Consider the following 26081-nt stretch of genomic DNA (forward strand, 5'->3'; position numbering starts at 1 on the left):
ATCGTTCCGTATGGGAAAACTCTTTTGACTATGAATGGTCCAGACCATCTTGATTTCAATTTTCCAGGAAATAGCTTGAATCGTGAATTGAAAAGAAGAACTCTGTCTCCTTCTTTAAATTCTTTTAAACTTCTGATTCTTTTATCATGCCATTTCTTCGTTCTTTCTTTATAGATTAACGAATTTTCGTATGCTTCATGTCTTAATTCTTCTAATTCATTTAGTTGACTTAATCGTAGACGTCCAGCTTTATGTAAATCAAGATTACATGTCTTCAAAGCCCAAAATGCTTTGTGTTCAATTTCTACTGGAAGATGACATGCTTTTACATAAACAAGTCTAAAAGGTGTGGTTCCAATTGGAGTTTTGTAGGCTGTTCTAAAAGCCCAGAGTGCATCCTCCAATTTAATGGACCATTCCTTCGGATTTGATCCTACAGTTTTCTCTAGAATACGTTTTAAAGCTCGGTTGGTATTTTCAACTTGTCCACTTGTTTGTGGATGATATGCGGTGGAGATTTTATGAGTTACTCCATATCTTTTAAGAACTTTTTCAAGTTGATTATTACAGAAATGAGTACCCTGATCACTTATTAAAGCTTTCGGTGTTCCAAACCTTGCAAAAAGATGTTTTAAAAAGTTGACTACAACTCGTGTATCATTAGTTGGGAGAGCTTGTGCTTTCGCCCATTTAGATACATAATCAATGGCAACGAGAATATAGAGATTATTATGAGATTTTGGAAATGGACCCATAAAGTCAATACCCCAAATGTCAAATACTTCACATACTTGGATAACATTTTGTGACATTTCATCACGTTGACTTATTTTTCCGGCCCTTTGACAAGCATCACAGGATTTACAAAGAAGGTGTGCGTCTTTGTAAATTGTAGGCCAATAGAATCCAGCATCGTAAACTTTTCTTGCTGTTAGTTGAGGCCCATAATGCCCTCCTGTTGGTCCTGTGTGACAATGGTTTAAAATTTTACTAGCTTCATCTCCAAATACACATCGGAGTATTATTCTATCGGGACAACTTTTAAACAAATGTGGATCTTCCCAGAAATAGTGTTTTATATCACTGAAGAATTTCTTTCATTTTTGGTACGATAATCCTTTTTCAAGGAATCCAAAAACTAAGTAGTTTGCATAGTCTGCAAACCATGGAATTTCATTATAATCTATCTTTAATAGATATTCATCAGGAAAGTTGTCTTGCATGGCCTATTCATTTAGAACTTCTAATTCAGGATTTTCAAGACGAGAAAGATGATCAGCGGCGAGATTTTCTGCTCCTTTTTTTATCTCGGATATCAATATCGAACTCTTGTAAGAGAAAGATCCAACGGATTAATCTTGGTTTAGCATCTTGTTTTGAAAATAGGTATCTAAGAGCAGAATGGTCGGTATAGACCACCGTTTTTGCTAGAACGAGATATGAACGAAATTTGTCAAAAGCAAAGACAATAGCAAGGAGTTCTTTTTCAGTAGTTGTGTAATTTGTTTGTGCTCCTTGTAACGTCTTACTAGCATAATATATAGGTTGAAATCTTTTTTCAATCCTTTGTCCTAAAACGGCTCCCATTGCAAAATCACTTGCATCGCACATTAGTTCAAATGGTAGATTCCAATTTGATGTTATCATGATCGGCGCATTAGTAAGTTTCTCTTTAAGAATATTAAAAGATTTGATACATTCATCTGAAAAGATGAATGGAGCATCCTTTTCTAGGAGTTTATTCATAGGAGTGGCAATTTTAGAAAAATCTTTTATGAAACGTCGGTAAAAACCGGCATGCCCTAGAAAACTCCTAACTCCTATAACATTGGTGGGATGTGGAAGTTTAGCAATTACATCTACTTTAGCTCTATCCACTTCAATTCCTTCTTTTGAAATTTTATGACCAAGAACGATGCCTTCTTTAACCATAAAATGACATTTCTCCCAATTAAGAACTAGATTTGATTGTTCGCATCTAATAAGCATTCGTTCCAGATTAACTAGACATGATTCAAATGTATCACCGAAGACTGAAAAATCATCCATGAAAACTTCCATGCATTCTTCTATCATGTCGTGAAAATCGCCATCATACACCTTTGAAAGGTTGCAGGGGCATTGCAAAGTCCAAATGGCATGCGTTTGTAAGCAAAAGTACCATAAGGGCACGTGAATGTGGTTTTCTCTTGATCTTCGGGTGCTATTGGAATTTGAAAATATCCGGAAAATCCATCTAGAAAATAATAGTAACTATTTCCGGCTAATCTTTCCAACATTTGATCAATGAAAGGTAAGGGAAAGTGATCTTTTCTGGTGGCGTCATTTAATTTTCTATAATCAATACACACACGCCATCCTGTTACAGTCCTAGTAGGAATAAGCTCATTTTTCTCATTTGTAATGACAGTCATGCCACCCTTCTTAGGCACGCATTGAACTGGGCTTACCCATGAACTATCAGAAATTGGATATATCAAACCTGCATCTAGCAGTTTAATAATCTCTTTCTTAACTACATCTTGCATATTCGGATTTAGTCTTCGTTGGCGTTGCACATACGTTTTATGACCTTCTTCCATAAGGATTTTATGTGTGCAATACGAAGGACTTATTCCTTTAATATCATGAATCTTCCATGCAATGGCTGGTTTATGAGCTTTTAACACAGAAATGAGTTATGATTTCTCATTTTCAGTAAGAGAAGACGATATTATTACAGGTAATTCAGATTCACCATGTAAATAAGCGTATTCCAAATGGTTTGGAAGTGGCTTTAACTCTAATTTCGGAGGTTCTTCTATTGATGATTTATATCGATATCTGTCTTCTTCTTTTAGCATTTGAATTTCTTCTGTTGTTGGTTCATATCCATTAGCTATAAGTGTAGCTAACATTTCAGCTTCATCAATTTGTTCAGTTCCTTCTCCTAAAGAACATTCTCCTGTTCCTTGTAATTCTGGAAATTCTTCTAATAATTCTGCATGTGCATCTATAGTTTGAATATAATAACATGTATCATCTGCAGATTGTGGTTGTTGCATTGCTCTATCAACTGAAAAGGTAACACTCTCGTCCTCTATACTTAGGGTCAATTTCTTACCGAATACGTCTATCATTGCTTTAGCCGTGTTTAAGAATGGTCTTCCTAATATGAGAGGAACTTGAGAATCTTCTTCCATGTCCAGAACAACAAAATCTACTGGAAATACTAAAGTACCAACTTTAACTAGCATGTTCTCCATTATCCCTCTAGGATATTTTATTGATCGATCGGCTAGTTGTATGCTTATTCTTGTTGGTTTCAATTCTCCAAGGTCTAGTTTAGCGTATAGTGAATACGGCATTAGATTTATACTAGCACCTAAGTCTGCCAATGCTTCTATTGAACTAAGACTACCCAGAAAACATGGAATTATGAAACTTCCTGGATCAGATAGTTTTTCTGGTATCTTATTCAACAGCACTGCTGAACAATTAGCGTTCATATTAATAGTCGAGAGTTCTTCCATTTTCTTTCTATTCGTGATCAGATCTTTCAAGAATTTAGCATATCTAGGCATTCCTGAAATCACATCAATGAAAGGAAGATTTACATTTATCTGTTTAAACATATCCAAGAATTTGGATTGCTCGGCTTCAAGTTTCTCTTTCTTCATTTTACTCGGGTAAGGAAGTGGTGGTTGGTATGGTTTAACATAAGGTTTAGCCTTAACTGTGTTATCTTCATTAACCTTTTCAACTACCGGTTCTTTTTCCTTATCTTGATCAGGTTGTGGTTCTTGTGGAGTAGGAATAGCTTCATCAGAAGTTACAGGTATTTCAGGTGGTTTAAGTGTTGTACCACTTCTTGTGGTAATAGCTTTAGCTGTTTCATTCCGGGGGTTTGCATTTGTATCACTAGGTAAACTTCCCGATTTTCTTTCACCTATTAACCTTGCTAGGTTACTTACTTCTTGTTCCAAGTTTTGAATAGAAGCTTGTTGATTTCTAAATGCTTGAGCATTTTGTTCATTGGTTTGTTTTTGAGATGTGAAAAACTGCGTTTGAGTTTTAACTAGCTTCGTCATCATATCTTCTAAATTCGGCTTTTTATCATCGGGTTGTGGTGGTTTGTTTTGAAAATTAGGTCTTTGCTGATTGTAAGTATTGTTGGATACTTGTTGATTGCTAGGACCTTGTTGGTTGTTGTATGGAATATTTCGGTTATAATTCTGATTTTGATTGTAGATCGGTCTTGGCGGTTGATAATTATTCTGATAATTATTTCCAGGCCTTTGGTTTATGTATGAAATATTCTCTCTTTGTTCCATTGTTAATTCAATACTGAGACAATCTTTTGTCAAATGTGGTCCTCCACACTGCTCACAACTAATTCGTATTGAGTGAATATCCTTAGTCATCTTTTCCATTCGTCTCTCGACATCATCTATCTTTGCGGAAATGGAATCTAAGTCATGGCTAGAATCGGCTCTAGCTACTTTAGATGATCTAACGATATCTTTTTCTTGGTGCCACTCATGTGAGTGGGAAGCAGTGTTATCAATAATTTTGTAAGCATCAGTTTTGGTTTTCTTCATAATGGAACCACCAGCTGCTATATCTATGTCTTTCCTTGTGGTGATGTCGCATCCTTGGTAGAATATTTGTACTATTTGATAGGTGTCTAAACCATGTTGCGGACATCCTCTTAATAACTTTCCAAATCTTGTCCACGCCTCATATAGAGTTTCATTTGGCTTCTGTGTGAACGTAACAATTTCTCCTTGAAGTCTTACGGCTTTAGATGCCGGAAAGAATTGTTTAAGAAAATTTTCAACTAAAACGTCCCATGTATCAATCGCCCCTTCAGGTAACGATTCCAACCAATCTTTGGCTTCTCCCTTTAAAGTCCAGGGAAATAACATGAGATATATATGTTCATCCTCAACTTCTCTTATTTTAAATAGAGTGCAGATCCTATTAAAGGTACGAAGATGTTCATTTGGATCTTCCTTCGGCGCACCACTAAATTGGCATTGATTAGTCACCATGTGTAGAATTTGTCCTTTGATTTCATAATCTGGCGCATTAATGTCTGGATGAGTAATTGCGTGACCTTGGCCAGTGCGTTTAGCTCTCATTCGGTCTTCCATACTTAAAGGTTCCAGATTCTCCATAATTGAATTTGTTGAATCGGAATCACTAGAGGATTCTGATTTAATGGTTCGTTCCTCAACAATCTCTGTTTGAATGATTGGTGGTTCTGGAGGAAAGTTTAGTGGTTCAGGATCTATGAATCGTCCCTGAATATTCTCCGAATTCTCAATTGTGAGGTCGGGTTCAAAAAATGGATTATCGGAAATTTGAACTGGAGTACTTGGTCGACTGGATGACGATTCTAAAGAAAAATCAACGGCGGTAATATTTGCTAAATGTCTTGATCTAGTTACAGGTGGTGAACGTACAAAAGGTGGTGAACGTCTTTCTCGGTGCATTCACTGAATATCCTATTAGTTTTTAAAAAGGAAAGAAAAATTATATAAGTTATCCAATTAATAGACTTTTCTGATTTTGCCCACGTTTTCAATAGCCAAAAGATGCAGCAGAGGGGCAGGATTCGTTTGGTCTCAATATAATTGAGGACTGTTTGGCTCCAATAACCCTGTCCACGTACAAATCTAACTATTACTACGAACCAGAAAATTTTGATGTCTATCAATGTAACCACTTAAAATAAATTTTTGTAATTTTAAGAAATTTAGATAAGAAGTAGAATAAAAATCTATGTCCTAAAACTAGAATAACGAGAAATAAGAAAGAAAAAGAGCGTGTCGGAAAAAGATCGAAAAATAAAAATAAGAAAGTAAAAGAGTGACTTATAGAACTTAAAAACACTAGACTAACCCAACCTTATTACTATCACTAACTTAAAATTATAATCACAAATTGAGATTACTAATTGGAATGATAATTGATACATAGGTAAAAGGCGTCTAAAAATATTAAAGCTTACAAGTAAAACTATATCCCAAATGGAAATAACTTAAAAAGGTACTAAAACTTAAAAAGGCGTCTCAAAATTCTAAAGTACCTAAATCTTAGTCTAAAGAAAAAGCACTTAAGGAATTTTACGGCAAAGTCTAAAAATCTAGAAGTAAAAAAAAAATAACTATGGCAAAAACTATATCTAAATACGAGCGAAAAATACAAATATTACGCTAAAATAATTAAAAAGGGAGAAAATATAAAAATATACAAAAAGTTGTAAAAAGTACAATTTTTATAAAAATATTATTTTTATATTATTTATTTATTAAAACTATTAATTTTATATTTTAATTAAACTAATTTAACTAAAATACAATTTAATTTAAAAACTTAAAACTAATTATAATAATAAATAAGTAATTAGGGTTAATAATAATAAATAAATAATAATTACCCCGTATTTAATGCTGATTAGGGTTTCTGTCGGCGTGTCAGAGTGTCTCCGCGAGTCGCGGTATTCGAAGCTGCAAACTCCGCGAGTCGCGGGGTTCCAATTTTCAGATGACAGGTTGATTAAAATTCGACGCGTTTTTTTTTTATATTCTGTTTTATATTTTCTGTTTAAATAAAAATACTTAAATAAAACTTATATTTTTATAAAATAAAAATAAAGAAACTTTATAAAACTTAAATATTTAACAAAATCTTAAAAAAATATATAAATATTTGTTTTCTTTTTATATTTTCGAATAATAAAAAATGTATTTTTACAAAAGTGAATTTTAATAAAAGTAAACTAAAAATAAAAATCTTTTTTTTTTTAAAAATTTTAGCGTTACGCTTCCGGCTTTTAAGCTAGATTTTTTCCCGGCAGCGGCGCCAAAAATATACTTGATGTCGTGTGAGGTGTATATAAAATAGCTTTATATTTTACAAGGAAATACTATTAAATACGATACAATTTTACACAAGATATTTATTTATTTATAGAATGGATATACTTAAACCTTGCTACAACACTTATAGGCAGTGTACCTAATCGTACAGTAGTGTAGTTTTTAGTAAGTCCGGTTAGTTCCACAGGGAAAATCTTTAAACAAAGCTTAACGCTATATTAGTTTACTTTTATAAAAATACAAATATATATATATAAGTAATATTATTATTATAAAGGGGGTTTTTACCGTTTAATGACCGGTTTGTCGATTTTAAAACTTTAGTCGCAGTTAAAACCAAATGTAAAATATTAAATAAATAAAAGACTTAATTTAAAGCGTAAAGTAAATAACGATAATGAAATTGTGAATAATAAAAGTGTGATAAAATAAACTTGCGATTAAAAAGTATGATAATTAAAAGTGCAATTAAATACAATAACAATAAATAAAAGTGTTATAATTAGAAGTGCAATTAAATATAAAATAAAAGGAATTAAATATGAAATAAAAGAATTATGCTTATTTAAACTTCCGTAATCATGATGTTTGACGTGTTGATTTTAGTTTTATGCCCATGGGTTAATTGTCCTTTGTCCTGGATTATTTAATATGTCAGTCTGGTTTTTGTCCATAACAGTCCATCAGTCATAAATATAAAGTGCGAGTATCCTCGTCAAATTATTCTTATACCTGAAGTTAAATATTCCAACTAATTGGGGACTTAAACTGTAACAAGATTTTAATACTTTGTTTAATAATTACACCAGGATGTCGACTGAGTGTAACCCAAGGTTTTAATACTTTGTTATCAATTATGCCAAGTGTCCTTATACATAATTTCACCCCTGTTTTAATAATTCTAGTGACTATTAATCCATTCCCGTGTTCGGTTAAATGAACGATTATTCGTACATATAAATATCCAGCCCATCGTGTCCGATCGAGTGTATATGGTAATTTATGGGTACGTCCAATTATAAATCTTTATATTAACAATAACAAACTATCATTTAGTTAAACAAATATAAAGCCCATTAATAGCCATAGTCTAATTTCCACAAGTGTCGTTCTTTTATCCAAACCCCAATTATGGTACAAAGCCCAATTACCCAATTTTAGTAATTAGCCCAACATCATGATTACTTCGTTTTAAATAAGCATAATAATAACTTAGCTACGAGACATTAATGTAAAAAGGTTGAACATAACTTACAATGATTAAAAATAGCGTAGCGTTACACGGATATAATTTTGACTTACACCCTTACAACATTCGCTAGCATACCCTTATTATTAGGATTTAAAATTAAAATTAAAATTAAAATATAAATATAAATATAAATATTTACGTATAGATAGATGGATGGATATATATTGATATTTTTTTTAAGATCAGAATGCGCGAGCTTTATAGGCAGTTTCAACATTTGGGGCTCCGCGACTCGCGGCCCTTTTCTTCTTCAAACTCCGCGAGTCGCGGAGTTCATTTTTACAGCTCATTCAGCCTTGGCTCTTTGTTTGCCGACGATTTTAAATAATAATATAATATATATATAATTTTTAAGAATTATTTATATATTATATTATATTCATGTGCATAGTTGACTTGTAATTTTTAGTCCGTTGCGTCGAGCGTTGCGAGTTGACTTTGGTCCCGGTTTCGGATTTTCGAACGTCCTTGCGTACAATTTAATATCTTGTACTTTGCGTTTTGAATTTTGTACTCTTGTAATTTCAAGACGTTTCTTATCAATAATTGGAACCTCTTTGATTATATTTTGTACTTTTGAGCTTTTTGGTCGTTTGCGTCTTCAAATCGTCGAATCTGTCTTTTGTCTTCACTTTTTAATATTTAAACGAATATCACTTGTAAATAGAACAATTGCAACTAAAAGCTTGTCTTTCTTGGGGAATAATGCTATGAAATATATGTTCGTTTTTTGCATTATCAGATTACCAGACGGCGTGTTTTGTTTGTCTGTTTGAGTACGTTCCGATGAGTCCCCGGAATTCATGATACTGTAAAAGAGACAAAAAATTCAGAAATTTTGTGAATAATGAGCTTTATAATTCAAAACTTTAAAAGAAAATACAATTAAACACGTCTTGAATTAGTTCGGCTCTCAATAAAAGCACCACTTGATCATGCATATATTTTCCATAGGGTCAATATGCCTGTTCAATACGTAAAAGGGGGGTTTAAGGATCTTAGAACAAGGCTCTCCAGTCCGGCTACCGTGAATAACCCTGGCCGACATGATGATGTCAGCGGGGTGGCCAAGTGATTAAGTCCACCTTCGATAACGGTCGTTGATCAGAAGGCCCCTAGCAAGGTCGTAGGCGCTAGCTATTAAGAAACTAACCTGTAAACCTTAAGAAGATGAATGATGGTAGCTTGCTACGTAGGATGTGTAGTAGGTGGTGGTTATGTGATGATCCTAGAATGATAATTAAGGTTTATATATAGGCAAAACCTAATTCTAGAACCATCCAAGATAATGATAATATCGTCCATAACTAACTCCCCCGAATCAAGGATATAATTATGGAAAAGATATTGACTTGATGACCAAGCAACTGCCGTACCGGGAACAAAGGCATTCGATACATAACCGCATGCCGCATACCGCATACAAGGTACACGCATTCACATGATATCGAGTACCCACATACGGATGGAATGCGCATGCGGGTTGCGGTATCATTAACATATATTTTTATAAAGACTGTAATGAAAATTCTCTTGTAAAAAATATTATTTGTGAAACTTTTTGTAGTGGCCCGAACTTTTTCATGTTTATATATATTAAATTAAATTGTTATTTACATGATTAAGTATTTCCAACATGTTAAGCAATCAAACTTGTTAAGATTTGATTAATTGAAGTAGGTTTCATATAGATAATTGACCACCCAAGTTGACCAGTGATTCACGAACGTTAAAACTTGTAAAAACTATATGATGACATATATATGATTATATATAGTTAACATGATATTATGATAAGTAAGTATCTCATTAGGTATTTTAACAATGAGTTATATACATAAAATTGAGTTTATTGAATTAAGAAACTCGAAACGATATATATAACGATTATCGTTATAATAACGTCTTACTAAATACATATGAATCATATTAAGATATTGATACACTATGTTTAATCATGATAAATGATAAGTAAACATGTCATTATGTATATTAACAATGAACTACATATGTAAAAACAAGACTACTAACTTAAGGATTTTGAAACGAGACATATATGTAACGATTATCGTTGTAACGACATTTAAAATGTATATATATCATATTAAGATATATTAATATATCATAATATAATGATAATATAAGAATTTAACATCTCATTAGATATAATAAACGTTGGGTTAACAACATTTAACAAGATCGTTAACTTAAAGGTTTCAAATCAACATTTACATGTAACGACTAACGATGACTTAACGACTCAGTTAAAATGTATATACATGTAGTGTTTTAATATGTATTCATAAACTTTTTAAAGACTTCAAGACACTTATCAAAATACTTCTACTTAACAAAAATACTTACAATTACATCCTCGTTCAGTTTCATCAACAATTCTACTCTTATGCACCCGTATTCGTACTCGTACAATACACAGCTTTTAGATGTATGTACTATTGGTATATATGCTCCAATGATCAGCTCTTAGTAGCCCATGTGAGTCACCTAACACATGTGGGAACCATCATTTGACAACTAGCATGAAATATCTCATAAAATTACAAAAATATGAGTAATCATTCATGACTTATTTACATGTAAACAAAATTACACATCCTTTATATGTAATCCATATACCAACGACCAAAAACACCTAAAAATACTTTCATTCTTCAATTTTCTTCATCTAATTGATCTCTCTTAAGTTATATATTCTAGTTCTAAGTGTTCTTCATAAATTCTATAAGTTCTAGTTTCATAAAATCAAGAATACTTTCAAGTTTGCTAGTTTACTTCCAATCTTGTAAAGTGATCATCCAACCTCAAGAAATCTTTCTTATTTACAGTAATATATCTTTCTAATACAAGTTAATACTCATATTCAAACTTTGATTCAATTTCTATAACTATAACAATCTTATTTCGAGTGGAAATCTTACTTGAATTTGTTTTCGTGTCATGATTCTGCTTCAAGAACTTTCAAGCCATCCAAGGATTCTTTGAAGCTAGATCTATTTTTCTCATTTCCAATAGGTTTATCCATAAAACCTGAGGTAGTAATGATGTTCATAACATCATTCGATTCATACATATAAAACTATCTTATTCGAAGATTTGAACATGTAATCACTAGAACATAGTTTAGTTAATTCTAAACTTGTTCACAAACAAAAGTTAATCCTTCTAACTTGACTTTTAAAGTCAACTAAACACATATTATATATCTATATGATATGCTAACTTAATGATTTAAAACCGGAAAACACGAAAAACACCGTAAAACCGGATATACGCAGTCGTAGTAACACCGCGGGCTGTTTTGGGTTAGTTAATTAAAAACTATGATAAACTTTGATTTAAAATTTGTTCTTCTGGGAAAATTATTTTTCTTATGAACATGAAACTATATCCAAAAATCATGGTTAAACTCAAAGTGGAAGTATGTTTTCCAAAATGGTCATCTAGACGTCGTTCTTTCGACTGAAATGACTACCTTTACAAAAACGACTTGTAACCTGTATTTCTGACTTTAAACTTATATTTTTTCTATTTAGATTCATAAACTTAAGTTCAATATGAAACCATAGCAACTTGAAACAATCAAAATGGATTTAAAACGAATAAGTTATGGGTAAAACAAGATTGGATATTTTTGCTTGTTGTAGCTACGTGAAAATTGGTAACAAATCTATATTAATCATATCCTAGCTAACTTATAATGTATTATACAAGTATTCTAATATATTATGTAATCTTGGGATACCATAGACACGTATGCAAATGTTTTAACATATCATATCGACCCATGTATATATATTATTTGGAACAACCATAGACACTCTATATGCAGTAATGTTGGAGTTAGCTATACAGGGTTGAGGTTGATTCCAAAAATATATATGCTTTGAGTTGTGATCTAGCCTGAGACTTGTATACACTGGGTCGTGGATTGATTCAAGATAATATATATCAATTTATTTCTGTACATCTAACTGTGGACAACTAGTTGTAGGTTACTAACGAGGACAGCTGAATTAATAAACTTAAAACATTAAAACGTATTAAAAATGTTGTAAATATATTTTGAACATACTTTGATATATATGTACATATTTGTTATAGGTTCGTGAATCGACCAGTGGCCAAGTCTTACTTCCCGACGAAGTAAAAATCTGTGAAAGTGAGTTATAGTCCCACTTTTAAAATCTAATATTTTTGGGATGAGAATACATGCAGCTTTATAAATGTTTTATAGAATAGACACAAGTACATGAAACTACTTTCTATGGTTGAATGATTGAAGCTGAATATGCCCCCTTTTGCTTGGTAGCCTAAGAATTAGGGAACATCACTAATTTTGAGAATTAGTGCACGCCTAATTGACGCGAATCCTAAAGATAGATCTATTGGGCCTAACAAACCCCATCCAAAGTACCAGATGCTTTAGTACTTCTAATTCATTTTTATCATGTCCGAAGGATTTCCCGGAATGATAGGGGATATTCTTATATGCATCTTGTTAATGTCGGTTACCAGGTGTTCACTATATGAATGATTTTTATCTCTATGTATGGGATGTATATTGAAATATGAAATCTTGTGGTCTATTATTATGATTTGATAATATATAGGTTAAACCTATAACTCACCAACATTTTTGTTGATGTTTTAAGCATGTTTATTCTCAGGTGATTATTAAGAGCTTCCGCTGTTGCATGCTAAAATAAGGACAAGATTTGGAGTCCATGCTTGTATGATATTATGTAAAAACTGCATTCAAGAAACTTATTTTTGATGTAATATATTCTTATTGTAAACCATTATGTAATGGTCGTGTGTAAACGGTATATTTTAGATTATCATTATTTTATAATCTACGTAATGCTTTTTAAACCTTTATAGATAAAATAAAGGTTATGGTTGTTTTAAAAATGAATGCAGTCTTTGAAAAACGTCTCATATAGAGGTCAAAACCTCGCGACGAAATCAATTAATATGGAACGTTTATAATCAATATGAACGGGACATTTCACTTGGTATCCGAGCGTTGGTCTTAGAGAACCAGAAAATTGCATTAGTGTGTCTTACCGAGTTTTTTAGGATGCATTAGTGAGTCTGGACTTCGACCGTGTTTTTCTTCAAAAACGATTGCTTAACATTTTTTTGTTGGAAACTATATATTATTAACATGTAAATATTATGTGATATATTAATCTCTTAACGTGTTTGATATTGTGTGATAGATGTCTACCTCTAGTACAAATCCCATTGATTTACCTAACAATAATGAAGAGTCGAATATATTTTAGGAAGATTCACAAATTCCCGAAGAGGAACCGGAAGAGGAGGAACCGGAAGAGGAGGAACCGGAAGAAGAGGAACCAGAAGAGGATGAATCGGAAGAGGAGGAACTAGAAGAAGAAGAGGTTCCGGAGGAAGAAATATTGATACATATAGTAAATCGATTAAATAAAAGAAAATCCTCAACCAACAGACCAAAATTAATAATGGTCAATGGTGTTTCCGCCGAGGAAGCAAAATATTGGGAAGATTACCAATTTTCTGATGAATCGGATCTTGATGAGGATTCCGATGATGTTATAGAAATTACCTCGACCCAATTTAATAAAGCGAAAGAAAATAATAAGGAAAAAGGTATAAAATAGAGAAACCCGATTCCAACCCCGATGAACTTTATATGTATCGACAACATCCGTATTTCCTAAAATGTAACAATGACTTGGAAACCTCTAAACCACCAGGTTTTTCTAAACCATTATGGAAAATGACGGCTAGTATTAGAGGAACACCATATATTCCTAGAAAATTAGGAAAACAAACCAAGTCCGAAGAAGAAGAAACCAGTGATTCAGATTAGAGGGTTGTAATCATGTTGTGTATTATATGTATTATAGTGTGCTTGTACTTTTATGTTCTATGTAAAAATTACTTGTATTATTTGATAATTATCTTTTACGAATCTAATCCTTGTCTATTTTACAGTATAAAAACAAAATGGACGTTAAGGGTAGACAACCGAATATTTTAGATGACCTACCAGAGGATATGATTAAGGAAATCTTGTCTAGAGTCGGTCAGAATTCATCAGCACATTTAGTTATGGCAAAATTAACTTGTCAAATATTTGAAAGACTTTCCAGAAATGCTTTAGTTTATAAAAGGCTTTCCTTTGATAGGTGGGGTATATCACATTGGGGAGACCGTAAGTTACACCGTGTTTTCTTTAAAGCGTTATATGCGGGGAACCCAAATGCAATTTTACGCTACGGGTTAAGAATCTATTTTGACTCAACATATCCCAACCTAGGATTTCGTGAATTAGAAAGAGCTTCTAACATGCAACATAAAGAAGCATGTTATTCGCTTCTTACCAAAGTGAGTAAAAGAACATCGGATTGCAACTTTTAAATAAAACCTTCCCACAAGTGACAGATTCAGTAGTTGGGGTGAGAAACAAGGTTTTTAGATTATTACGGGGCTGTTGGACATTACGAAACCCTCGTCCTTATGACGACATTACAACATGCTGCCTAGCCAATGGTCATAACGGTTATTTTCCACAAGACCAAGGATGGTAAGTCGTCTTAGTAAAACCAGAATGCATGACTTATTTCTGGACTTATGAATTACGTGTCTTTATTTCCTTTGCTGAACAACTTGCGTATTAACTAGATTTATCTTCAAAACTATCCTGTATCAAAGTGTACTATATTTCATGTTATATGTAATATAGCGATGTTGTAAGTTTGAAGAATATTTATATGTGATATATTATTATAATCAGTTTTTCATATGGAATTGTAGTAGTTGAATTGTATATTAGCTACTAAGTATGAACTTAACGGGTAGGTAGTACCTGAATTTAAACCTATAAAATGCTAATATGAAGAAAAAGCTTTTATAAATGAGTTCATATTATGCTATGAAATACTATTGACTACTCTTAATATTCTGTATGATTAACTCGATTCAGTTGGCTATTTTGAAGGAAATGGCACCGACTACTCGACACACCATGAATATGAGCGAAGAGAAATTTCGTACCTTTCTTGCTGCAAACATAGCCGTAGTACAGGCTGCGCTACATACCAACAATAACTCTGAATCTAGCAATGCAACTAACGGCGCAAGAAATCGTGTAGGATGCTCCTACAAAGAATTCACTGCCTGCAAACCTTTGGAATTTGATGGAACCGAAGGACCAATTGGATTGAAACGGTGGACCGAGAAAGTCGAATCGGTGTTTGCCATAAGTAAGTGTACTGGAGAGGACAAAGTTAAGTACGCTACGCATACCTTCACAGGTACTGTGTTAACGTGGTAGAACACCTATCTTGAACAGGTAGGACAAAATGCTGCTTACGCACTACCGTGGTCGGCATTCAAGCAATTGATGAACGAGCAGTACCGTCCTAGAAACGAAGTCAATAAGCTTAAGGTAGAGCTTAGAGAGTTAGGAACACAAGGGTTCGACATTACCAAGTATGAATGACGATTCACAGAGTTGTGCCTATTGTGTCCGGGAACGTTCGAAGATGAAGAAGAGAAGACGACACATTTGTAAAAGGATTACCAGAAAGGATTCAAGAAAATGTGAGTTCACACGAGCCCGCTTCCATACAAAAGGCAAGTCGAATGGCTCATAAACTCATAAATCAGATTGAGGGAAGAATTAAAGAGCAGGCGGCCGAAGAAGCCAACACGAAACAACTCAAGAGGAAGTGGGAGGAAAACAGTGACAAGAGTCACCAGTACAACAACAACAACAACAATTACAACCAAAATCACAACAACTATCCCAACAACCGCAACATAAATCACAACAACAACAATATTAATCCCAACAACAATAACTATAACAAACATCCCAACAACAACAATTACAATAATTGTCCCAACAGCAATAACAACCGCAACAATAACAATAATCAGAAACAGCAATGCCAAAGGTGTGAAGAGAATCACCCGGGGTTCTGCACAACAATTTGCAACAGGTGTAAAAGAAATGGTCATAGCGCGACAAAGTGTGAGGTCTACGGACCAATGTATAACAGAACTAAAGGAACAAATAATGCCGAAACGAGTAATGTCGGAACAAGTAGTGTCGGAGCAAGTACTACCAATGTATTCTATTATAAATGTGGAAAACCGGGCCACATTATTAAAAATTGCCCGAATCAGGAGAATACTAATGGGTAGGGCCACGGAAGAGTTTTCAATATTAATACGGCAGAAGCGCAGGAAGACCCGGAGCTTGTTATGGGTACGTTTCTCATTGACAATAAATCTGCTTATGTTTTATTTAATTCGGGTGCGGATAGAAGCTATATGAGTAGAGAATTCTGTGCTAAATTAAGTTGCCCATTGACGCCTTTGGATAGTAAATTTTTACTCGAATTAGCAAACGGTAAATTAATTTCAGCAGATAATATATGTCGGGAGAGAGAAATTAAACTGGGGGATGAAACGTTTAAAATTGATTTAATACCAGTCGAGTTAGGGAGTTTTGATGTAATAATTGGCATAGACTGGTTGAAAAAGGTGAGAGCAGAGGTCGTTTGTTACAAAAATGCGATTCGCATTATGCGTGAAAAAGGAAAACCTTTAATGGTGTACGGAGAAAAGAACAACGCGAAATTAAATCTTATTAGTAGTTTGAAGGCGCAAAAACTAATAAGAAAAGGTTCTTACGTCATTCTAGCAGACATCGAAGAAGTTAAACCTGAAGAAAAGAATATCAGTGATGCTCCCGTCGCAAAAGAATTTCCCGATGTATTTCCAAAAGAATTACCAGGATTAACCCCACATCGATCCGTTGAATTTCAAATAGACCTTGTATTAGGAGCTGCACCAATAGCTCGTGCTCCATACAGACTCGCACCTAGCGAAATGAAAGAATTACAAAGTCAGTTATAGGAACTTTTAGAGCGTGGTTTCATTCGACCAAGCACATCACCATGGGGAGCTCCTATTTTGTTTGTCAAGAAGAAAGATGGTACATTCAGGTTGTGTATCGACTACCGAGAGTTGAACAAACTTACCATTAAGAACAGCTACCCACTACCGAGAATCGACGACTTATTTGATCAACTACAAGGCTCGTCTGTTTATTCGAAGATCGATTTACGTTCTGGATATCATCAAATGCGGGTGAAGGAGGATGATATTCCGAAGACTGCTTTTAAGACGCGTTACGGTCATTACGAGTTTATGGTTATGCCATTTAGGTTGACTAAAGTACCAGCTGTGTTCATGGACCTCATGAACCAAGTGTGTGGACCATACCTTGACAAGTTTGTCATTGTTTTCATCGATGACATACTTATTTACTCAAATAATGACCAAGAGCACGAAGAACATTTGAGAAAAGTGCTAGAGTTGTTAAGGAAAGAAAAACTGTACGCTAAGTTTTCAAAGTGTGCATTTTGGTTAGAAGAAGTTTAATTTCTCGGTCATATAGTGAACAAAGAAGGTATTAAGGTGGATCCAGCAAAGATTGAAACCGTTGAAAAATGGGAAAACCCAAAAACTCCGAAACACATATGCCAGTTTTTAGGACTAGCTGGTTACTACAGAAGGTTCATCCAAGACTTTTCCAGAATAGTAAAACCCTTGACTGCATTAACGCATAAAGGGAAGAAATTTGAATGGAAAGATGAACAAGAGAAAGCATTTCAATTGTTAAAGAAAAAGTTAACTACGGCACCTATATTATTATTACCTGAAGGGTGTGACGACCCGGGAATTTTCGACCAAATTTAAACTTAATCTTTATTTGATTTCGACACGATAAGTAAAGTCTGTAAAGTTGAGTCTTAAAATTTTGGAAATATTTACATGAATGCATTTGACCTTTGACTATTTCCCGACGATTCACGAACAATGGTGTGTAAAGATATATATAAAATTTAATATTTATAAGCTATTATACTATATTTATTATTAACAAAATATGCATTATAATAACTAATAAGGTTGTATTATCATTTTTAATATTATTATTAGTAAATAAATTATTTAAAATTATCATTATTATTATTCATACCGTTACTTTTAGTAAAATTATAAAATTAAAAGAATATTATTATTAGCATAACATTGTAGTCTTTATATTTATTATTATTAATAATATTATTATTAACATTATTATTATTAACAATTATTAATATTAATATTATTAATTATTATTATTAATAGAATTCTTTTTATTATTATATATTTATAATTAACCCACAAATTTAGGAATTTAATCAGCTTTAAATCGTTATCAACCTCTGTGTAATTTTGTCTTAAGTTCAGAATTTGTTAAACATTAAATCGTTCGTACCAATCAAATAAAATTTATAAACTGCTTTTAATTATTATATTTGATGGCTTATGAACGAGTATCTTCTGTCAAACCACTTCACCCATTTAACCCGTACGTCACCTTATTAGACCACAAAACCACTAATGTAACGACAACATTTTTTTGATAATCCTCACCACTACAACTCTTTTCTTTTCTTTCCTTCTATTTTGTTTTTCCTTTTCTATTTCGAAAGTCACCACGATTCATCATAAATCTCTGTTACAACAAACTGTTATTATCACTATGCATCGATCACCATTAAAACAACCACACGAACCATTATCAACACCACACCTACTGTTGTGTTTCGACTGCTACTTGCCATCTGTTGCAACTCAAACGTCACTACAACCCACAACAAACAACCACCACTATCACCCCAAAATCACCACGACCGCCACCTACACTTCCATGAACACCAACTAAAGCTACTACATATTGGTTACTATTTTTGTCTTACTTCGTGAACCACAAGACCCACCAATTGGTAGCTACTACCAAGCGATTTCTATTTCAACACACAAACTACCAACGAACGAAGTACCATGATCACCATCTTGTAAAAACACCACTATCACCTCTTTACTTCTCCTCCATCTGTCTTATTGTTTCTATTTCCTTTTCTATGAAACTATTTTTTTTCTTTTTCTGCGAAGCTGTTACAAGAACAAGATGTTACACAAACTATGCTAAATTATAGATGTATGCTAGTGGGATTATGGGTCCAAGGGGGCCTTTGTTTTCAATTATCTAATACAGTTGATGGGTCATAGATTAAATATATTGCAAATTGATATGCAAAGTGGGATTAGTTGCACCTAATGGCCGACCAAGCTAGTACAACAAGTTTGATTATATTTTTTTTGTTTTATTTATTGTTTAGTTTAGATGGTCGAACTCAAGGAAAAGCAGGCCACAAGATTTTAATTGAGTTATTAAATTGCTAAAGTGGGTTTTAAGTGTTGGGACCGTTTACCTATTGTCTTGTTGAACTTCTATCTGGGCCGACACTGCTGCTATGACGTGCTGTTACACTAATATTGAGGTGATGATGATGATGATTGATGATGCGATCAGGATAATAACCTTTGAAGTCTTCTCCTGCTTAATCATTATACTGATCATCTCCTAGCTTGTTATTCACTGATCTAACGATTCACGTTCGAATACCAACATCAAACCCATTGAAAATCACTTGAAACAATCCATCGAAACCTATAACCTACAATTTTCTGTTAATAGCTACTGCGTAACATTTAAAAAAAAAACCAATATACCGTAACCGTACGAGGAGTATTATCTTGGGGTGTTTTGAATTCTATTGTTGTTGGGCTGTATAATAAAATTTCAGTGTGGGCCGAGATAATCCCAAAAGTCCTGTTGGGCCACAATGCAACTTATGTTTCCTGTTGGGCCAAATTAATTGAGGAAGTAAAAGTAGAATATGAAACAGAAATGGAAACGGGTTAACTAGTTATAACTTGTGTATAGTTTAACCAAATACGGATTTGCTTGGGTGGTTTAGGGGTGTTTGTGTTTAATGGGAGGTCGCGGGTTCGAGCCCGGGCAATGGAATTTTTTTTATGGAAGCTTGTTCTCTAAGGTATTATTATTATTATTATTATTATTATTATTATTATCATTATTATTATTATTATTATTATTATTATTATTATTATTATTATTATTATTATTATTATTATTATTATTATTATTATTATTATTATTATTATGTATCATTGTTAGAAAAATCATATAACATAAACATGAATATGAATATGTTTATGAAGACGTAAGCTATGAAAATGATGATACAATAAGAACACATATAATTATATATAAAGAGATAGTTGCATTAAGATTAAGATTAATATTATTATTATTATTATTTTTATCATTATTTTTAGTAATATTATCATTATTAAAAGTAGCATTTTCATTGAAAGTATCATTTTTAATAAAATTATCATTAAAATCATCATTTTTATTAAAATTATCAATATTATTATTATATCATAACAAATAAATATTTTTATATAAAAATATACTTATTACGTATACTATAACTACATTAGTACTACATATAAAATATGTATTAAATATAATAACATTATTTACATAAATATTTACATATAACAAATCTTTGGTATAACAATATAATACTAATTGTATAGATTTATATGTATTAGTATAACTATATATATAAATATTAATATACAAAATAAATGTATATAACCTTTGAAATTACAAATATATTACTAAATTAAATAAGTAAAATATAAACTAGTTTGATTATTATTAAATGTTAATTATATGTGTTAATATATATACTTGATATAGGTTCGTGAATCCGAGGCTAACCCTGCATTGTTCAGTTGTTCAATGCCGTTATATGTATTTTTACTACAAAATGCAGTATTGTGAGTTCATTTGATTCCCTTTTACTCTTTACATTTTTGGGACTGAGAATACATGCGCTACTTTTACAACTGCTTTATTAAATGCTTTTGAAATATATTTTGAACTGCGAATACATGAAATGATTTTATAAATGTTTGACGAGATAGACACAAGCAAAACATTCCTCGAATGAATTATTATGCAGATAGAAGTTCTGCGGATTATTATTGAATTATGTGGACATGATAATTGCCACCGTTGAATTATGTGGACATGATAATTGCCACCGTTGAATTATGTGGACATGATAATTGCCACCATTGAATTATGTGGACATGATAATTGCCACCAATTGATATGAATGTTATGTATCGAGAGAATGGTTTTATACACATGTTATGTGTATGTTATTTTTGTGCACGAGATATGTGTAGGGTTACTAAGATTTATGAAAGATGATTTCGTACACGAGAAAGGTGTACTGTATTTAAAAGATATCGCATGTACATTACAGGTGGGTATAGGATTCGGACCCATTTGTACCATGCAGCATTTAAATCTTGTGGTCTATCAAAATAATGAATTTTTACTGTTTATGATAAACTTATGAACTCACCAACCTTTTGGTTGACATTTGAAAGCATGTTTATTCTTAGGTATGAAAGAAATCTTCCGCTGTACATTTGCTCATTTCAAAGACATTATATAGAGTCGATCATCGCAATGGGACCAGATGTTGGTGACTTCATCCAGATGGATTAGGACGGGGTATGACATGTGGTATCAGAGCGGCGGTCTTAGCGAACTAGGTCTTGCATTAGTGTGTCTAACTGATAGTTGTTTAGATGCATTAGTGAGTCTGGACTTTGACCGTGTCTGCATGTCAAAAGTTTTGCTTATCATTTCTAGTCGGAAATCATCTGCTTATCATTCTTAGGAAATTACCTGCTCATTATTCTTAGTCTAGAGACATCTTACTGCATTGACTGCATGATTAGTGTATAGACAAAAATTCATATCTTAGCGTATCTGATAATTCATATCTTAGCGTATCTGTTACTGTAGACTTTGTCTGACAGCTTCCGTAGAATTCCTCCGTAACTTATGGGATTTTAGTATTATATATGCATATGTAAATTATGTATTGCAGGGTACTAATCTACATCCTATAATCTATTTCTTATCGAATATACTTCATCTGACTGTACGAGATCAATCTCTCAACCAGTTCGGGTCCCTCAGATTTCGATAGCTATTCCGATAGCTATTCCGACAGCTATTCCGATATGGACTTCCACTCGAGCTCCGAAAGCAGTGTAACCAGAATGAATTAATCAATTAGCCATCATCTATTCTGGATGAATTGGAGATGAGTTCGTAGTCGACTTAATCAATGGAGACGCGAAGAAGGCGATCCTTTCCACAAACCAAATTACCCTCTTGACGATGAACCTGAAACACTTACCGGCGAACATGTTCGAGACACCATTTTCTCTCTCATTTCTAGAGTATCTCGTCACAATTATATTTTATCCATACTTCTAAACCTTATTCATCCACTCGTTCCGACTGACAATCATCCCGGAGTAATACAAGAAGTCAGCGAGCTTCGTGCTCGAGTAATAGCCTTGGAAAATATGGTACAAAACGTACCAGCTTCAGCAACATCACCGACACCAACAGTACCACCAACAACCCAAGTTTCAACATCACATGCCTCAACATCTCATTCTGTACCTCTAGTATAATCACCGTTCTACGTATCGATCTACATCATTTATCTTCGTTCTTCATGGCGATTATGTAATCTCTAAAGTCTTAGAAATTATTTATTCTAGCTTAAACCAAAAAGCAAATAAGATTAATATCATATTAACTCATTAAATCCATGATTACATCTGAATAAAATATATATGTAAGTATATTTTCACAAAGATTGTAATTAAAAATTCTTTCGTACAAACTGTTAATGGTGAAAATATTTTAACGGGTAGGTAATACCCGAGGAATATTTAGATTTCACCTTAATAAGTTACACTGTACATTCTTCAAATCTGACTCAACATTCATTTACTATCCTACTTACATATACAAAGATATGAATCCGTTCACCGCAGAATAACCATTTTTATTCTATTTCATATTTGGATTTTTACCTATCAGAATCCAACAAGTGGCATAATGAAGAAAACATATGACAAAATAAAATTTGTTAGAAACAGACAAATTAACAATGAGAAATTTTGTTAAGAATCCACGCTAACTGTTCCTAGCTAACTGATTACATTTTATTTATCGCAATTTAATTATCGCAGTTTATTCCTCGCAATTTTATTTATCGTCATTTAATTTCTGTTATTTACTTTACGCACTTTATTTATCGTCATTTAATTTCTGTTATTTATTTTACGCACTTTAAATATCGGGACACGTATACAAGGTTTTGACATATCATATCGACGCATCTATATATATTATTTGGAATAACCATAGATACTCTATATGCAGTAATGCTGGAGTTAGCTATACAGGGTTGAGGTTGATTCTACAATAATATATATAGTTTGAGTTGTGATTGAGTCTGAGACATGTACACGGGTCATGATACATATTAATTAATTCGAATATTATATATTAAACTATATATGAATTATTGGACTGTTAACTGTGTACTATCGACTGTGGACTAATAATATTGGACAATTAAAATGAATTAAAATATTGATTATAACATATGAAACTAAACATTTCTTCAAGTTTGTCACTTGATTTCATCTTAAACCTTAATTGTATCTTGACGATTACAATCTGTGTTCAAACCTTTCACGAATCTTGGAAACACCTCAATCGTTATGATGATCCAACTACACGTATCTGTGTTAGATACTTTAGCATTGTTATTACCAAAAATAACTTTGCAATCCCTTTCCAAATTAGCCAATTTTGTCACAGCTCCAGCAAGTCAACTTCGACTTTTCAGTCGGACTAGCCTTACTATAACCTTTATATATGCGTGCTCTTTTATTGTTACCGGGGAACCTTTTATATTCCACCATACTACCAGCAAATGTACCAACAACCTCGTCGCTCCTTGGTTTAAATCTCTCCGACAAATCACTATATTTATCTATTGAAGTCTCATCATGTACACATCCACATCTTGTAACAAGAATTGCCATACCAATTACCGAAAATCAGCAAATCTGTATTGTGAGTCTCACAATGTTTCCACAACAACAGTTATATGTACCTATATAACATTTACCTCTTAGAATTATGATCTTCCATTCTGAAAATTCTGAAAAAACCTAGCCTACGAATCAATACATTGAACTTTGAAAAAGTGAAAACTGAAGACTGCCTTAACAGTCAAAAGTTTAATGATAAAGAATGGAGTGTTGGAAACACTCAATGGAAAATTTGTGCTGGATAAATGGATTGAGCAAACTATAAAGGAGACTCTAAACAAATCACAAGGACTAAACTTGTACATTAAGAATCCTGATGATTCTGTTTCTGATAAAATTTTTAGCGAATACCTTGCTTTTGACTCCAAACTCTTGCGAACAAATTTTTGAAGGTATTTCGTATGCCCGAGAGACATATTAAATTAATGTGGCTAACATGTTATGATCCAAGTCGGGTCATACCCAATAACAAACTTACCGACACCTTATTCGTATTTGATCTTAGCGGTTGGATCGTTGATTAAATACGCGACACTTGAACCTTAAGAAAAATGGTTTTCTGAAATATTACTTGATGTGTATATAAATTATGGAATAATTTATATAAAATGTGTTTAATTATTTATGGGCTAAATAATTGATTATGTTATGTTACATATTTGTAAAATACATTTATAAATAATGTACACATACATAATAAATAAAATGGAGGTTTTATAAAATTTAATTTTATAAAATAAAACCATTTTTATTTAATAGATATAGAAGTGGCATTGGGACTTCAACACACATGCTAAAAGATTCCATCTTTTGGTCAATCCTTCCCATTTTCACAAGTATATGTCTAGCACATCTTGGAGACCAAAACACATGCACATTCACATCAAAATAACAAGCAAAAAAAACTGCATCTTTTCCCTTTATACTTGCTGTCCAGGCCGTGGCCTTTGGTGGTGATAGAGGAGTTCATTTCTTTTTTTTTTTAAGCTTGTATTCAAGTGTAAATAAAATCCTAACTAAAGCTAAGGTGTTGGTGCATAAGTTTGGGGTATAACTACTTGAGGTTTCATCCATTTGAAGCTCTATTCTTCATCATCATCTTCATCATTTACTACCTAGCTTGGAGTAGGTATAACCCTCTTACTAGCTCTTTTACTTTATAAGCATATTTTCTAGACTTGATATGATTTTGGAATTCATGTTTAAAAGGGTTAAACTTTATATTAATTTGTTTACATTAATATGCTTCCGCTTTATGTTCAAATTGGTTTTGACATGCTCTACATAAAACTTGTTAATATAATGAATTCCAACAATGGTATCTAGAGCCAAAGTCATAGAAATATGCTTCTTGTATTTGGCTTGTAAACCCATTTTCTTTACAATCTAGTAACATGCATAAAACTAGAAAGTAAAAATTTTGGGTTTTGGGTGGGGGTTATATTTTGGCCGAAAATATGGGGTTCCAAATGGGTTTTGGAGCTTCAAGTTTGGCCAAGATTTGTTGTTGTTTTGGTTCACAATCATGCCTTGACCTTGTGGTTGGATTTGTGTGTGATTTGGTTGTATTTTGATGCTTGTAAATTCGTTCATTTGGTTTGTAATAATCTTGTAATTTTATGATGTAATTTATTTTATTTGGTATGTAAAATAGATTAGGTTGTAATTTCCTTTTCTAGAAAAAATGTATTAGGTTATATATTTTGTAAAAAGAAAAGTGAAGATTCAAGAAGATTACAAGATGAAGCATAAGGATGCAAGAGTTAGTGGGAGATTTGTTAATCTCCTACTTTGTGATTTTAACCCTTTAGGTAACACTTGTTTTGGCTAAACAAGTGTTTACCACTTTGGCATGATTGTGGACTTTTATTTTGCATGCTTGGTTGTTTATTGTATGATTGTGGATTGTATGTTTGTATGCTACAAGTTAATCACACAAGACTAAAATTTAATTGGTTAAATTAGACGTTATTAACAACATGCAAAAATGACAATTTAAATGG

This window comes from Rutidosis leptorrhynchoides, chromosome 7 (genome assembly GCF_046630445.1).
Source record: "Rutidosis leptorrhynchoides isolate AG116_Rl617_1_P2 chromosome 7, CSIRO_AGI_Rlap_v1, whole genome shotgun sequence".
In the NCBI taxonomy this organism is placed as follows: Eukaryota; Viridiplantae; Streptophyta; class Magnoliopsida; order Asterales; family Asteraceae; genus Rutidosis; species Rutidosis leptorrhynchoides.